Source organism: Falco cherrug, chromosome 10, assembly GCF_023634085.1.
Source record: "Falco cherrug isolate bFalChe1 chromosome 10, bFalChe1.pri, whole genome shotgun sequence".
Lineage (NCBI taxonomy): Eukaryota > Metazoa > Chordata > Aves > Falconiformes > Falconidae > Falco > Falco cherrug.
The window spans coordinates 37,633,093-37,651,599 of NC_073706.1; the positions used below are offsets into that span (position 1 = coordinate 37,633,093).

Consider the following 18,507-nt stretch of genomic DNA (forward strand, 5'->3'; position numbering starts at 1 on the left):
TCGTATGCTGTTTCATTTTCTGGTACTCAAAACTAAAGAGTACAGGTATTTACAGTACTGGGCGTCTCATCTATGGCTCATCTAGGATGGACTCACTGAGCCAACAGCTTAGAGCACAGCAGGACTGCATATTAAACATACTACAGTACCATTCCAGGCTTCCTACGGGCACCATCTATGTATGCAGCTCAGCTCATTTTCAAGACATTATTAAGAGCTACACTATTTAACTCACCATTTAATTTTGACGTTAAATGAAAGCAAAGGGCAGGACAGAAAAGTGGCAGTGAAAAAAAAAAAAAAAAAGATAGGGGCGTGAAGGTTTCCCACTAGCTTTATTCAGAGAGTACGTAGGCATGCTCTGGCTGAGACAGGACAGGCAGACAAGGCCAAATGACACAGAGAAGAGATCAGACCCTCTCCCTACCCTCATAACAGTCTTGTAGGCCAGCAACACAAGAAAATAAATAAAAACGCAACCCCAGAACTTACTTTCTGCTCATTATTTTCCCAATGCAGACAGAGGTGCAGGGGTGTGAGCCATCTCCCCACAGCTACACAAGGCCTGCGATGGCAGCAGGAACCAACATCGGTCTCCTGGATACAAAGCCAAAGGCCTTAACCACAAAATCATCCTACTTTCATTGCCTCAACCTGTCTGAATCCAGAAATACCAAATTAACGGGGGGATGGAAGGAGAGAGGGAAGACAAGAAAACAGAACATTTATTGGGAATATTTCTGAGAAGCACACACTGCTTACAATGGTGTAAGTTTCCCATATTGCAATAGAAATCTGGAACAAGGTTATGAACTTTTAAAAATTTCAAAATACTCAGCTTTCTGAAGTTCAAGTAAGGCTGACACAGACCCTCTATAAAATCAAGCAAAAAGCCCCGTATTGCTTAATGCTTTTTAGGTAGGGGACTGGAACACTCAAGAGATTAAGTAATTCACACACTGCCTTTCCCCAGAGGTTCACATCCAGCCCAGACCACAAGTGTCAAGTACAATCACACACACTCTGATAGACTTTAAGAGGTAAGAGAACGGCTCAAGTGTAATTCCCAGAAGACAAATGTTTGTACGGGACAAGCCCCTGGGGATCAGCTTGGCAGCAGCCCTAGACAGCAAGAGAAGCCAGTGGATGACTTCTGCAGAGAAGTGGTGTCTCGGACCCCAAAGTACAGAGGTGAAAAACCAAGGAAATGCTCTGGTTTCCCCTTGACAGCTTTGACTTCTGAAAACCCAGTGAAATCCTGTCCCAAATAAATCACTTTTATGCACACGGAGAGCGAGAGCGTGCTTACAGCAGCTCCACATTAAAAGCATAAAGATGCCATTCTCATTTGCACCAAACATGCCAAAACAAAGAGCTGGTGAGTTTTCAGCCGATACACAACTCCGTGCACCTCATGACTTGCTCAGGGCCTCAAAGAGGAGGGAAGCGGCCTGCAGCCCGGCCAGCCCGAGCTGCTCCAGCTTGCCACAAGCACAACACAGCAGCAACCTACACCTTGCTCTGCAGCGTGGGCGAAGCGTGGAGGGAGCAGCAGCCTCTGGAGAGCCATGCTACAGCCCAGTGCTTTCAGAGCTGACTCCTGCAATAGCACTTCCCATGCAGTTCCCCTGCTTATGGAGCTCCAGGCTCGGCTTCAAGGTGCAATCTGCTCCTTCACTCGATTCCCACAGACATTTTCATTTGGAGCGCCTACTGTTTCCTTTCAAATATCTGCTACGTCCCTGAGGTACAAAGGGCAGAAAGCTATTCTAGCAAAACTTGGGAGTCAGCAATAGAGAGGGGAAAATAAATTATTAAGGACCACACTCAGGCAGACTACTTTCTCTCTGAAGCAAAACTTAAATCTCTTCTTTCTTCCCTCATTGTGGCTATGCTAATAATGCACAACTACTCATTATCCTCATATTAACTAGAAAAGCCTCTTTCAATTTAGCACTTAATATAATTATGGTAAATTAAATAGTGTCTAGAAAAAAAAGTCTTACTTTTTCAGAGCTATTATCTTACCTTTATAAAACTCTATACAGTTAAAAGTGAATCTAGCCATTAAACAATAAGGGTTTGTATCTATTCAGCAAGCATAAAAGTGAGATGTTCAGCTGAAAATTGTTCAAATTCTATTTCCAAATTCAATACCACATCTCCAAGAAAAAACAGGAGAATCTCAATGATAGCACAATGTTCCTTTCGCATTGGGGAGACAGTACTTGAACACCAATTCCCTGTTCACTTCATTCACCTCAACAAAGTTTCTTTTTTTGCATGAGGAAAGAATTTGCATTTTACAGAATAACAAGGCAAATGATTGCCTTTGTGTGCTTTCAGGAGAAGTTCTCGCAGGCTAGCGATGTATTATTAATGTGATTTCTCTGAAAGAGACAGGCGATAAAAAGCACTTGGTCGCCATGAAATCGACAGGAAAACACACAGACTTCAAGAGGGTCAGGATATCAAACACAAAACAGGAGGCCAAGAGGAAATCAGGTAAGAAGCCATGTACATTTACATATCTTCTAATAAATATACGGTCTAAGTGGTAAAAGCTTAGAAGATTCATTTCAGCAAACACTGACTCACACAAGTCCCTGTTTAGAGCAATCTCATTGCAGGCAAAGTAATTTCATTTGTGAGGACAAAGTGCAGACATGGATTCCATGCCTACTCACATCTGTGCCACGGAAGGATGTGAAAATCTTAAACACCGATCTTCCCTAGAAGTTCAGTCTGTTTTAAAGCAATTAATTTCTACAATGCTACTCAGAGGGGAAAAAAAAAAAAAAAAACACAACAAAAAAACCGAAACCAAAGCATCTACAAGAAGTATCCAATGCAGGCTCTTCATAAATGGTCATTCTATGTTCTTATAAATAAATCAAACACTGGTTTGGTAATATTTGAACTGATAGTAGAAGCATTATTTTTAACACAATGTGAGCACACCAGACATCAGGAATAAAATACTAACCAGGAAATACCTTTATTATATTGTTGTTCAACAATCGGGAGAACATTAGCAAAAATTAGCAGCCAGCATAGAACTGCTCTCTAACTGTGTATCTTGTGGATAACAGCAAGGCTTATATTAACACAATGATGTCAGCTGACAACAGCTTTACAGCAGAGCGCAGCATATTATGCATTTCTGGGAAAAGGAATCTTTAGCACTGTAGGAATTATTGTGGTTAAATTGCTTCTGAATCACAGTTGGTTGTTGCTCAATGTTTCTCACTTGGTCCCTACCTACCTTTTATTTCCTCACGAGGCTGCACCTGTTCAGAGGAGAGAATAAAACTGGCACTGTTGCACCCACTTTCTCAGATAATTTAGAGGAGTTACTCAGTATCTTGCTTACACAATGGGATTACTTTTATTTATAATCACAGAAAGGCCCAGCAGAAGCCAAGGCCACATTGTACTAGATATTCTGTGAACCTACCACAAAAGATAGACCTTGACACCATAGAATATATAATCCAAGCAGACAGAAGATGAAAAAGGCATGGGAAGCTGATGCTAACACACCCTGGCCACGTACCTTCTTGAGGCACTCAGGAACAGGAGACCCTACACCACACTTCTCACATACGCTAATGGCTAGGGGATCCTCCCAGCTTCTCAGCACACTTCACCCTCTTGGAAAAGAATGCTTTCAGTACCTATACCGAGTTTCCACAAGCCAGAACTTGAATACCAGCTTGGAAAAATTAGTTTAGATGCCTGATAGTCTGGGCTTGGTTTACACAGCCTCCAGCCCTGTCCACAACTAGACCTCCCCAAGTCGACTGTAATGCATACATGTACGAATAAATGAGTATGTCAATGTGCCTCCCATGACCTGGAGTCCAGAGAGAAATTTGGGAAAAGCAAACAGCAGTTTGATTTCAGGCAACAACGCCTGGGTGGATCATCAGCCAAAAAAATATGGGGCCTGGTTTGCATCCACTGAACCTGACTTAAAACAAAACAAAAAAAATCCATTTCTATCTATTCTTATCAAATTACATCTCCCCTGTTACAAAGGCAGAGCAAGACAAGGAGGTTGGGCCAAATTAACAGATGTTAAAACAGAAAGAAGAAAATCTATTTTAAACCAAACTCAAAAATACAAAGACAGTGTATTTCATGCCTTACATACTTGTGTCCTGCTCTAGATTGACAATAACAGAGTCCATGGTCCATGGAAGGCAGCTTAAATTACTGCCTTGCCCACTAGTGTTGCAATTTGTATAGTGCATTTGGTGTTCACAGAAAGCCTTCGTAATCCAAGTAAGGATTTACAACTTTATAGGAAAAAAAATATATCTATTGCTCAGACCTGAACTGTCTTTGATCTACATATGAAAGAAAAGGTCATTAAATGACCTGCAAACATAGATTTCTTTCCTTAGTAAGGTAAGGGGAAAAAAATTATTCACTGTATCAGCAACTGTCAAGCTTGCAGCATTGCACGAAGTTCTTTTCAAAGCAACACAGCAAAAGGCTGAAAGATTCATCTTATAACATGGAAATTTCATCTATTTGTATCCATTCCAGAAGGTTACCAGAATAATCCCCCCACTCCCCCTCTGCCCAGCATTAATCCAGTGGTTATTTCACATTCAGCTTCCAGGGATTTTACAGAAGAGCCAGCAGCAGCTCCCTGAGCCAACAGTACAGTGTTTGATAAAGTGTCAAAAATCCTTGGTCAACCTCCTACTAGTACATAAAAGTGATTCTCTCCTGATGCATGCCAAAAAAAACCAAAGAAAAAAAAAGGCAAAAAGAAAAGTTTTTTTTTAAATTAAGTTGTTCTTTTCATTGTGCCAGGATTACCCACAGTGAGTAACAGTTACCGACACCATGCAATACAGTAGAGTTCCCTGCACCTCCTCACTGGGACATGGCAATTGTTTGCTGTGAGGACAGAATTCCCTGTCATTATAATCTGAGAAAAGAACAAAGCAACTGAATAGTGCAATGTTAGTGTAGGCTTTGCACTCTTAAGCAGCATCAAACAACAAAACTAACAAAAGCCAAACTTTCTGCAGCACTGAAGGTGGGAAGAGGCAACAAAATGCAAACATTTGTCTGGAGCAAACTACATCAGCATGGAAGTTAAAGTGCCTTTTAGCACAATCTCATGTTTTTGCAGTGAGAAAACTGAAGGAGCACTAGCAGGATACTGCTTTTGCGCTTGAAGTGCTGGGATGCAGAAAGACCAAGTTTACGTTCAAGCTTTCCACTCAACACCGAACTAGACATTTCATCACTTAATGCCTCTCCTCTGCATCTTACAGATAAGCAGCAAGTCTGCTTTCATTTAGCCTCTGCTGATCAATTTAGACAGCACACCCTTCAGGACTCTACTACAGTAGTACCATTTTGGGATTACACACAAAACAGCTATTACATTATTCCTTGGGGGTACAATTTCACATTGATTGATTCACTAAAAGATTAGATAGGATGAAGCAGGCAGACTCGATGTTGAGGCTCCCCCCACCCCCCCCAAGGATAGCTACACATGGCCCAGTTTATTGAGGATGTGTGTATTTCTCTTTTGCCTTTAGTTGGTTAATTTTACACTGATACTATAATCATGCCTAAGGTAACTGGCCTGCCAGAACACCCAAATTCACACAACCGTACAGCTGATCACCAAAAAATCACAGCTTGGCTTGCAGTTTAACAAAACACATATAAAAACTCAAAAACTATTATCAAGAAGGCTGCCAGCATAAGGTTATTGATACTAGCCCATAGCACAGACCTCAGTGACAAATTTCAAAAAGCAAGCCCAGGTGTACACCTAGAAACAAGGAGGAGAAAAGAGCCTTTTCAATCGAGAGTTTGATTTACATTTCTATAAATCCTTCAGTCCAAAAGGAATATAAAGAAAATAATGGCACAAGTTGAACTGCAGCTCTACAAACACAACACAAAATTATCTGAGACTAGAGAACAAGGGATATGCCCATATTTTTTGAGGATTTTTTTGTCTGTTCCCATTCCCTGAGCTGCTGCTTGTGTTTCCTTTACCTTAGTAACCATAGCAGGCATGCACAAACACCTACAATGTGCTGCCAGAGACATCGCACATTGAGGAGCGGAGGCGTAAGGAGCAGCATTTCTGGCTGAGAAAACACTGCTATTAACGCTCAAAAGGCAGGGAGGTCAGGAGAAGAAACACTAAATGCAGCTTTTTCCCCAAATAAGAGATGAGATCAAATAGCACAACTCTGTGCAGTTCCAGAGGGACGTCTGGGCTCCATAGCTCAGAAGCTGCAGGATCCTACTGACACAGTTCTAGGCCGTCTCATTTTTGCCTCTTAAGCCCCTGATCCAGCCCTAAAAGACCTTTGCCACTGGCAACACCAACAGTCTCAGAGCTGCCTCCAGCAGGTAACAGGTCCCTTGGACATGAAGTGACTCTAACCCAATTCACATCAGATTCACTAACACGTTTATGATTTATGAACACAAGATGAATTATGTTGAGTCTGAGTTTTGCCCTAAACACAGCACACTGACTTCAAACACTGCCCATTACAGACCACAGGAATGGCCTTTCCCTAAAGAAACCCCAGATTGCAAACCACAGCACCATGTCGGACACAGAGCCATTTCTTCCCTGCTGTAGTCAAGAAAGCACCTTGCTAAATACCTAACCCAGCAATGGAAACTGAACCACCTGCACTGTACAAGCCTCCCTCCCACTGACCTGATGAATCAGTCTAGCGATAAAGCACATGAAAATTAAATTAAGTACCATGAAATGATTACAGCAGTAAATCCACCTTTCAGTTACATTCATGTCGCACCATGATTAAATCGTTCCTTAGGTTCACATTGTCCTCTTCAGACTAAACCAGGCTGCAGGCAGGACCAAGGCCTGCATTTTTCCCCTTGAATGGCTGAATTGTTGCCACCTCGATCAATAGTGGCACAAAGTAACCCCTGACGCTGGACCAGACTCCCTCACAGCCCTCACACCTTTTTGGCCCAGCTCATCCATCACTCTCCTCGCCAGGCTGGAGCAAGCACACTCTGAGGGCCACCTACCATCCCATCATGAGCTGCCCTGTGGAGAACACCCGTTCTGCACTCCTGGAAGAAAACTTACCATGCACAGAGGGGAAGATGCTGCTGAGTGTGACTTCAGGCTTCTCTCCCTCCCTCCCCACTCACACCTCTTTGGAAACTTGCTGCCAGGGAGGGAAGGTGGCAGCTAGGGACACATCCAATGCAGCAGCTGCTCTCTGTTGTACAGATGTTGCTGAATACTATTATTTTGTGCATCAGTGCAAAGAGAGGGAGGGAATATTTTGACAACAAAGATACTGCTGCAGCTGGATGAAGTTGAGCAGGTGACTACACAGCTTCAAGAAGTTTCCTCCCCACTTAAGTTAAACAATTGTTTCACACTACAGCACTTCGGGTTTGCATAGCACTCAGAAAACATGGTTTCTGATCCAGCGGACAGTTGTATACGCGTATATATTCATCTCTCCAGGAACGCTGCCTCGCTTCACTTATTGCAAGCTAAAAGCATTTCCAAACTCAGGTCTACCCAAGTTGGCTCACAATGCAAATGGTCTCCAGTATAGTATCTGTACAAGTGCCTATAGGAAAGACAATTACTATCCTCACTTACACATAGACAGCATCAGTGCAGTCTCCTTACTATTTCCTCACCGTCCTTGAAGTACATTAAAAATGGGTTCCACCGACCAGGTACGTCCACACGTGTAAAGAAATGATGTCACCTTGACAGCCTGCAGCCCCCCACACACCAGCCGGCCAAGCCCTGGCACGCAGGGGTGCCAGGGGGACGGGGGGGCATCCCACAGCTCCCACCGCAAACCCCAAACTGCAACAGGCACCCACAGAAACGGCAAAGCTGCCTCGCTACCCGCAAACTGGGCACAAAGCACGGGCAGGGGCCGCGGGGTTGCCTTCCCAGTGCTGCCAACGCTCAGCCTCCAAACTGGAATCACTCTTCTCCTAAGATGAATCTGGGGGCGCAACATTATGCTTAAAAATCGGCAGCCGGACTGCGCGGGGGGGCGAGAAGAAGGGCTGGCTTTGCGGGAAGAACCGATGGGGGGTGGGGGGGGTGGGCGGGGGCGAGTACGGACACACGTCTTTGGTTTTAGAAGGTATTTTGGAGAGGATGGCGCGGGGGAAGAAGCGGCTTCTGGGGCTGAAGGGCTCCGAGACCGCCGACCCGGCGGCTGGAGGAGGGGGCGCCCGGCGTGGCTTACCTGCTCGGGGCGACCAAGCCCCCGCGGCGCCGCCTTCAGCACGGCGCGCCCCGCCGCCGCCGCGCCGCCCGCATGGCCGGGGCAGCGTGGGCCCCGCGGAGCCGCCGCACGGGAAGCGCGGAGCGGCGGGAGCGGCCGGGCAGCTGCGCGGGGGAGGCGGCGGCGGCAGGAAATACCAAAAGACTGATCCAACCGCGCCGGGGAGGGAGGGAAGGGAGCGGGGAATAGAGGGAAAAATAGAAGGCGGGGGGGGGGGGGGGGGGGGGAGGAAAAAAAGAAAGGAAACGTGCAAAATCCGGGCGGGATCGGCGCGGAGCGGGCGCGGTACTCGGCTGCAGGGGCCCGCAGGAGCGCCCCCCTCTCACCCCGCCGACCCGGCTGGAGCCCGGCTCGGTTTGGTTTATTTTCCCCCTGGAGTTTCCTTCTTTCCCTCTTCTCGACACAGGGAGAGGCTGAAGCCGAGACAAGAGTAAATAAAGCAAAAAAGCCAAACGCCCCAAAAAATTATGCAGACACCCCCACCCCCCACCCCAAGCAAGCAACTAGCCATCCTTGGGGTTCGCTGACGCCGTGTGCAAGGCAATGAAAGTCAACCTGGGGAAATCGCCGCGCTGAAGCCCTCCAGCTGCAGGAGCACTTTGTCTCAGCATCCAGCCATAAGCCGCCGCCGCCGTGACTCAAAGGCGCCCATGCAATATACAGCCCTGACACGCAGCCGGGCACGCTCCCAGCTTCGCCTGTGCATCCAGAGCGAAAAATCCATCCCACGGCAAGCAGGGACCCCTCAGCTCCTCCAGACGAGAGGACAGTCCAATCACCGCATCCCTGGCCGCAGCCTGCCTGCCCCTCGGGGGAGGCAGGACTCTACAGGCAGCACAGTATCTGGTAGAACATCAGACACAGAAAACGGCCCAGCCACACACGTTTAACTGATGCTTCCTCTCCCTCCACCCCGCGGGTCCCACGGGTTGATGCTGGACCAAGAACAGGAAGCCAAACAGGGCTTCACGCCTCCGCCATTGCCCAGGGAGAAGGTAATGCCAAAAGTCCACCCAGACTCGGAGCGGCAGCATTAAAAGGCACCCACACTTTATGAAACTACAGTCATATGACAGGAGATAACATGACCAACATGTGTGTCTGACTTCCATCACCAAGTCTGAATCACCCGTGTGCAGCTGAGCCCTTGGTGCTAAACACAGCGCGCAGCTCAGAACCCAGAAGCGTTTAACCAGCTGCCTGAAGTGCTCTGCTACCCCACCCTTCACAGAAAAGGCTAGATCCTTTTTCACTGCAGGGTGTGCAGCCTCTAAACCAAGACAAAGACCCACCAGCTCTGATGTTCCTCATGCTACCCAGGAAGCCAGCTTCCAACTCTAAAAAGCAATAACTCATTAATTAAAGAGGTTTCCCAGATGTAAGAGAAAAATCCTGAATTCAACTAAAGCTGCAAGCTCAGTGTGGACCCCGACACACTTTCTTTCACTACCTCCAGCCAACTACAGCCCATCCACGGACAACATGGCTACACCCTGCATCACTTAAGTCCACGTACCTAATACTAGCTAGTAGAGGTAGCTGATTTTCTCCTAGTCAGCCCAGTAGGACATGGAACAATAGGCACTACACCTAGCTAGGAGTACAGCATGGTACTGGAGAGAAAATTCACCATCTATTTTTGCTCTTTCCTAGAAGTTCTAGTACAAAACAGGGCTATAAACAGATTATAAACTAAATTATGAAGAGATCCCACAGCCTAAGCTATTCCTGCTACTCAAGAGGCACTATGGCCCTTCTCTACCCATTAAATAAGCCCTTGAATTACTTACCTGCATAGGCAGGTAATTATTAAATTCACCTGTATTTGTAGTGATTTCTGCCATCCAACTGCAAGGCATGGAGAGTTGCCATGATTCCAGCTGCCTTCAAGTCAATTGGGATTTTGACTTAACCGTCCCCAAAATTTTACCCTGAGGGCAAGCCTGTACTGTGCCATGGTGCAGGGCACTGCACGAAGATGCCAGAACGAGCGTGAGCCAAGGCTTCTCGTCACCCTGGCTCAGGGCATCGCCATGCAGAGCCGTCCTGTCGGAGGCTGAAGCAGCTTACCTGGCTCATACTGCCTCTCCCTGCTGCCTCCTGCCCTGTTTGGTCTCAGCCATACCACGCTCCTCTCTGTACCTCACGCTCCCTTCACGCTGCCTGCTTTTAGGGTTGGCTCACTCAAATGCAGCTGCTAGTTTGCCAACACCTTGCCTGGTCCAAATGGCTTTTTTTTTTGAAACCATGGGCTTGACATTGATCCTGCTACCTGCATCTAGATTGGCTTTGTCCAGCCATAACAACAGAAGGGGCTCCTCGGCTACTTTGGTACAGAGATAGGGTGTCTAACATCCCTGCAGAAATCACAGTGGGACTCAGAGTCCACTTCCCAAGGATTTCTGTTTTAAAAGTTTTTAAAATCCTTTTAAAAGTGTTTTGACTGAAGTTTTCCACTAGATTATTTTCTTCTCAGGCAATCATTCTGTGATTATTAATATTTCATCTGTTCACTGCCACACAGAGCTCATTTGATTAAAAAACTGCGCATTCAAAAACTTTTTCTGTCAAAACAGTTAGAGATCCTTGTAAAGAATACTTTGTTTTCCGATGTGCTCTAAGACGGTGCATGTGGCATTAGTGACATGTGTGGATACACAGAGCGAAAGGCTTACCAGTTAAACTGTCAGTATTTTGGGAAAATTTATACCAGAATGATGCTTTGCATCATGTAGCCATGGCATTTCTGACATGGTTCAGGGAGCCCCGAAACTGGATTTGCTGTGGCTTCAGACCTTGCACCAGATGGTCCTCTGACACTGACTTAGACAAGAAGAGCAACATCCATTACTACCCTGCCTGTCAAAGACAGGACCTGGACCCGTTCTCCCTCTTACAAATCTGCTACAGAAAGTGGGGAAACCGAACCATGCAAACACTAATATTTGTAAGGACTATTGTCCACAGCCCTCTAGTGTCTGTTCTGTTAACAGCCATTCAGAAGACAACATGGGTGCTCAGGCTCTGCTGGTTACGATTTCCTTGCCTGTGCCGCCTGCACTTTATGTGGATGTACCTACCCAACGGGGTAGGCTGTGCAGTACAAAGCTCATGACCCAACTTCTGCATTTGGGGTGAGGTGTGCTGTGTGCACCAGCTTCCGTCCTAACACCACCTGAGCTCTCAAGCTAATTCATCAGTGACCCCCAGATATGACACATCCCTTTGATAAAAGCTCTCTGACGGATGTACCTAGCAGTTAGGGCTGAGGTCCCTTCTGGCTTCAATTCTCCTTTGCAAGAAAGCAGCCTACCTTTTAGGTCTGCAGCTGTGATATTTTCTTTGGGCATTTGCCAGCGTTCGCAACACTTACCTTTCTCACCACAGCAATATAACTCTGTCCTAAGAGGGCTTGTAAACTGCTGTGAACTCTATCATAAGCAAGGGTAACAAAAACAGCAAAGCACAATATCCTGTAATTGTAGTGTTGGGAGGCTGAAGTCAAAGTGATTCAGTTGTGTTGCTCCAGTCCTTACAATCCAATAATGCAACCCAGAGAACTTAATAGTCAGGGCACTTAAAAACAGTATCTAACATCTTTTTATGACAACCCTAGCAGATGTGCAACAACACAGTGTAAGTGCTGTTTAAAAATTATGATAAAGGCAGATGGGGAGATGAGCTGCAGCAACAGACAGATCACTCAGTTCTTTCAGGTCAGCAGCCTGCTTTTTGCTCTAACAAATAACTGAAACTTTCCCCTGCATCTTCCTTTTTGAGTCCTTCACCTTTTGCTAACTGCTGAGTTCTTCTTCCCCGCAACAGAGATCAGATCCCACCTATGTGAAATGCAAATATATGCTCATTCTGCATTGTCCAGAAGACTTGCATTTTATGCTTCCCTGTATCTCACGACATATCTACAATAGTTCTACAAGCCCCCATTTATGACTGTAAAGGTTATTAAATACCATAAAAGCCATCAGATATATTTATTGGCCTCTATTAAAATAGAAATTGAGAGGAACAATCATATTCATATTGTCATAATTAGTACAATGTCTCTACAACCATAACCACATTAATCAGACATCATATGAACGATTCTTAGGTTGTTAGCATTTCAAGAAGCTCACTTGCCCTTAAGCTCATGGACACATAGCAAGACAAGAAGCGGGAAGCTTTAAAACAAATTAGTTAAAAAAGAAGTTACTGAACACAGGTCTTTATCATTATCCATAAGCTTCAACACAACTGTACACAATTAATGATAAGAAAAAGATCACTTTTACCCGCATGCATTTTCCACTGCAAAGTTCCTTAGCAAAAAGTTTTTAATACCATAGCTGGATAGAGCAGGAGTTTCTTGTTAAGAAATGGTAGTTCGTCTGTTTAGAGCTCTGGAAAATTAAGTCCACAGCTAAACATGTTTGCTCATTTTACATTTTGAAAAACAGAGCTGCTGCTAAACCAGGTTCCTAATTGCAAGTTTGCTAGAATGGGTCTCTGGGGAAGTTAGAAAAAACACAAATATCTCCCTGGGAGCCACTGGAGATTGAGGTACTCTTGTGGCAAAAGGTGAAGGAAAATTTTCAGCAGCTGATGACTGCTGAAAGTTGGGACTCTACACAGGGGGCTGCACGCTGAGTAACAGATTCAGAGGGAGTATGGGCTTTGCATCAAGTTTCACAGCACATTGCAGAGCATAGAAGCAGCAGCATGAAGACTTTACATCTGGCCGTGGGCAAGCATCAAGAGGAGCACAACATCACTGCGTTTTGATACTGCAGACTGTGCTTCTGTTTACTTTAGCAGCTCCTGAACGTTAGATAATGTTTCTGGCTGAGTCTTTTTTTCCTCTGTTAGAAGAGGTAATTTTTCCTGCATGTTTTGCTAGCAAGAACTTACCTCCTAGCTAATATATTCACCATCCACTAACACAGGCCAGCTCCTTCCTTCTTGCCTGTCTGCTGCTGAGATGGGTAGATAACATAATTCTAAGATCTTGTTTAGATCCTGCTGCTTTGTATTTCATCTCCTTTTCTGCTGTCTTGTTTTCTCCCTGCAATAGTCCTTATGGACTTCCTTGAGTGCAGCTTAGGAGACATTTCTGTGAATGATGGATGTTGGCCATTGCAGCACCGTGCTCCCTGCCTAGAGCAGTACTAAAGAAGATGGAGTAAGTAAACAATCTGAAGGTCTTTCTTTATCCACACACTGTGGTCAGAAGATTTTCAAATGTCCACATCTGGGCTTTGGGTTACAAAGCAAATAAGTCTGGCTAGGAATTTCACCCAGTGGGCTAAGCCTCCAAAGGGCTCACTAGGCACTCACGGCTGTGATGGTCCTGTAAAAAAGGGTTTGAGCTTTCAGGAAGGAATCTCCAGCAATAGGTTGTAGTAGAGACTTCAGGAGGCAATTTTGAAGACCTGCCGGTAACAAGAAAAAAGATCACAGATGTTCTTACCTGCTTTGTTTTCTCTGTATGACCTGTCATATGCTTGGATGGTGCCCTGCTTTCTACAGCCTTAACCCCAAGGCTGTTTTTCAGGAGTCTAAACAGTGTCATTTCAACTACTTCTACCCAGACCTCATTCCAGAGAGGTCAATTGTGATCTTAGGTATCTCGTATTAAACAAGACTTCTTGGGCAGATCTCACTTTTCCTACCCTGCACCCGCGCTAAAAAAACCTTCTCTCTCAAGGGGGCTCACGTGCAGGAGTCCTAGATTAAGGTCTGTGCTGGGAGGTAGGACTGTTCTTCCATACACCTTGGTCTTGCTAAAATTGGAGTCAAATCAAGTTGAGTTGTGACTACCCAAGGTCCTAATTTCTTATGGCTTATCTGAAGGCTGTTCACATCAAGCACCATGAACCTATTTTATTCTCCTCTCAATGTCTAACATAGCAAATTAAGCCAAATGCTGCAATTATGGCTTTGGTGTGAAAACTAGATCAGTTCGGTTGCTATTGGTTTGTTCCTGCAGGCCTGGCTAGTAACTAACTGCAAATCTCCTCTCAGAGGGAAGCCCAACACGCTGACCTGATCTGGTGAGCCAGGTTCCTCCTGCAGCTAGCAGCAGGCTGGAAAGCAGCCAAGATATCCAGGATCTGACAAACTGTCCAGTGAAATCTGGGCTAGATTTCAAAACCTTTGATAAGACATGACATGAAACCCATTCGCTATTCAAAAACATTCCAACAGCCCTTGTTCTTGATCATATTTCAAGCTCATTGCAAAGCAAGTTAGCTGTTAGCCTTGAAGGATAAAATGAAAACTTATATGTATGTGTAAATATATGCATACATGCCTAGAAATATATATGTAAATGAACTTTTTGCATGGCTGGATAAGTTTGCAACATCCACATCAGGATGTGTAGCTGACATGATTTCCTCAACAGCTAATGGGAAATGTCCATATGAAGTCAAACTTCATAAACAGCCAGGGTTTTTTTATTTTATTTTTCATCCTGCCCCAGATAAACTTTTGAACAGATGACAACAATTTTAATCTGCCTGGACCGAGTGCTGTTCTCTTACAGGAAATATTACAATGAGAAGAAACATAAACATGTCTTTAAAAGATTTGATTATCAGACTTATATAGACAGATAGATCTTCATATAAGCCAGTACCAATCTCTCTACAGGTATCTATTTATTGACTGATTGATACTCTGTCCGGAGATAGATCTGGATCTGGGCAGACAGAAAGTTACAGCTTAGTTCTGCTTTGTTCATAACATCATCCTCTCCAGAGAGGGGCATTTTGACTGACAAATGATTGAATCTAGTTCCTGATACTCAGTGTATGCTATTGATCTGGAAGTCAGGCCAGAGAGTCACAAACCTGATCTATTAGCAGCTTTGTAATAACACTGTATCATATTTCCAAGCTTGCAGCTGCTTCCAAACATTACAGGATGTGTTTGTTTTCATACTTGACCCCTTTTATTTTGCCCAACTCTTGACTCACTCTTGCAGCCAGCTCATTTCTGATAAATTACGGAACCTCTCACAGCTTCTTTCTTGCTCTGCTCTCTGAAATCCATCTTCTGTCTTCATCCATGATCAAGCAAAAATAAGTCTCCTTGACTGTTGTAATTCATTTTAAGGATTCTTTGTTACTGCTGATGCCTCCTACGAACAGGACACCTGCAGTTGCCACAAGGGCTTGAAGGAGATCAGGAAGAGAAAGTACAATAACATTTTCTGCTACTGCTGAAGGCCAGCTGTCTAACTGGTTTCTCTGCACAGAGGGATGCCAGTATTTTGTCCTTTTGCTTCAAACAAGGAGACCTGTCCAGTGTTCCTGTTGCAAATTACAACTGTAGAAGTAAAACACAAAAGTGAAGCCTAGAAGAAAAGAAATGTTTCCCCAGAACAGATAAAACACTATCAAAGACCATGCTCTGACTTACAGCCTCAGTGGGCAACACACAAAGGTTTGTTCCAGAGCAAAACATCCATCTCTTTTATACCACAGAGGACCTGGATTTAGATCTGTGCTATTGAAGTCCACACAAAGTCTCACAGAGGATGGCTGGATTTAGCTACTATTTCAATCTTGAAATAGTGGAATAATACCCTGGGAATTATGATGGTGACCACAGCAAACTGTAGGCATTTGCTCCATCATTTTGCAAATAGAATTATTAATATCCTGGGTGTTTTCAGCCCTGACGAACTTGATCCACTGCCACTGTCTCCTGATCCCCATGAACAGTTAAATCAGGCTTGCTGTCAGTGTGTGGCTTTCTCGTGCTAATCCTACACCACCAAGCAGGAGCACATCCGTAGGGTGAACAAACTGTTAGTGAGGATGCAACATCTACAGTATTTGAATTCAGAGAGATGGTTTTAGACTAGCGTTCATTTGGACCCATCAAATCAGCATCCATCAGCAGCTACAGTGAATTAGGATGTGCTCTTAGAGTAAGTACATCTTCCCATGTAGTTTCACTGAAAGGGAACCCAGGTGCATGAGACTGCTCTGGTTATGAATCAAAGAGCAGTAAATAAAGATGAACTGGAAATTTACCTCAAAACTACATTGCTGATGTGTCTCAAAAAAAAGAAAAAGAGTGACACATCTGAGATATGAGCAGGCTGCTGACTGAGGAAAGAGATATTGGTGGAAAAAAATACTGTGGAATGCAGAGACAGGTTTTTAGGATAACATATCACTTTACCTACTGACTGATAATAGCTCCCTAGGTTTGTACAAGCCCTGGAGCACATTGCTTAGCCCTTCTACCTTACGCTCCCTCAATGACTATCTGGCAGTGAGGGTTAGGCTACTCCTCCCCATTTCACACCTAGTGGGGGACGGCTGTGCCACAAATGGGGCAGCTAGCCTGCATGGGGCACCACGGCAAGCAGAACCCTCAGCCTCATATGCCACCCACGCCTCCACTGGGTGCAAGCCTTCCAGCGGGGCCAAAGGCTGCTTTCTTCAATCAGACACTGTCATGTGGTGGTTGCATGCTACTGTTTTGAAGACAAACCGTGTTAAATGTAGCAGCCATTCGCTTTGAACTGTCATGGCAAAGACACAGGGATTAAAAATAAGACCAAATTCTAAGAACAGATGCCTTTTTTAAAAAAGATAGTCAGTGAAAAACATACCATAGTTTTGAACACAAATTGCTACTGAGAAATTGTAATAAATATACAAATATATGAAATGCATTAGTTTAAAGTGTTATTACTTGTATTTATATTTGCATGACTACAGGATTAGAGGAGTAATGCTGATGATGCATATTTGAATGAAACCAGAGTTCAAGACCATCAATGATTTCTTGCTACCCAGAACAGGAAACCCCCTGGGACTCTATGACATGCAATTAATCCTTGTCCTGCTTCCCATCAGATCCTTGGGCACAAAGGAGAGTAGAATAAAGAGCAGAATAAAATATTCTCTGTAGCTGATCTCTGGGGGACACAAATAATTGCATTTGGATATGGAGAGCTAAATTTGTATCACTTTCCGAAAGTACCTTAAATAACCCTGGGCAAAAGAGTTTTTTAAAGCAGAGCAGAATCCAAACGAAGCTTCATGGGTGTGGGGTCATATTAAAACCTTAAAATTCAGCCTATTTTCATCAGACCTGTGCCAAGCATCTCAGCCAACTGAGATGGTTCTGCAGCAAAACTGTGCTCCTCACAACTCTGTCAAACTTTCTAGTGAAACCAGATGAAACTCCATAGTTCTGGACTCAATCAGAAAGCTTATAGGAGGGCCTGTATCAGCAGCAGCACAGATATAAGGCTCTGCTAGTTAAAGCCAGAGTGTAGTCTAGCATATAGATTGGTTTTCAAAAATTCCACTTGCCAGTGGCAGGAAGTTCTTTTCATCAGGCAGCAAAAACATAACGGATTAGATCTGCAATCAAGAAATACCATTTGATGTCAGCTGGGGCTTGGAGATCAGTATGTATTCTTTTTCTTTTCCTGAGAAGGTTGCTCTGAGGTTGTGTCACTGGATTATTTTGAATAGGCGGGCAAGTTTTAGCTCTATTTGAGCAAAACTGTTTTCTCTTCTTCTCTCAAATACATGTCTTAGAAACCTGCTTATACATGTACACACTATTTCTCCCTGAACAGATGTTACTTTTCACAAAATTACGAGGCTATCATCTGTGATGAATACTAAATAGTTTCAAAGAGACTATTCTGTGAGCTGGTACAAAGCATGGAGCCCAAAGGAAAGAAAGGAGGGTCTGGTGAGGAAAACAACAGCCTCATCAGACCGGGTCCCAGTTCTGGCCTCTACTATTGAATTTCTCTGTGCAAAACTTTAACCTACTCACAGTTGTTCATCTGCAGGATAGAGCCTGTGTCAAAGACTTTGTTTACTTACATTTAACATTCTTGACATAAGTGAATGTTTTACCTACCATGTCTAGAACTGCAGTTACTGCTATTCTGATATAAACAACAATGTTTTTATTTCAGTTCAGTATTTCCATCACTTGTAGAGATAAACACATCACTGACTTGTTCTTCTCTATTGTTTTCTTGTGGATTCATTAGATTTTCCCTTAAAAAACCCAAGGAGTTTCTAAAAGTACCAATGAGTTTTTAGAACAGAAGATATTATCTTCCAAAACCAAAAGGAAAGAGACAAATCAGTCAGAAATGTTGTCTCCATTTCTGCGTTTAGGCTATTGCCTTCCTAAAAAAACCAACCTAATAAAG

General features: G+C 44.2%; 1 protein-coding gene across 3 annotated transcripts in view; it reads right to left on the reverse strand.

The window, feature by feature from the left end:
* OSBPL5 (oxysterol binding protein like 5) overlaps positions 1-18,507 on the reverse strand; it is a 182,323-nt gene that overhangs the window by 134,149 nt on the left and 29,667 nt on the right. Inside the window, exon 1 of one of the 3 annotated variants that reach the window (XM_055722373.1) lies at positions 8,859-9,110. The exons of 1 other annotated variant lie outside the window; for it this stretch is intronic. The gene's annotated coding sequence lies outside the window, so the exon portion shown is untranslated. Of the gene's footprint in view, positions 1-8,264; positions 8,464-8,858; positions 9,111-18,507 lie in introns of those variants that run through there. One more of the 3 variants, XM_055722374.1, reaches the window with a different exon arrangement.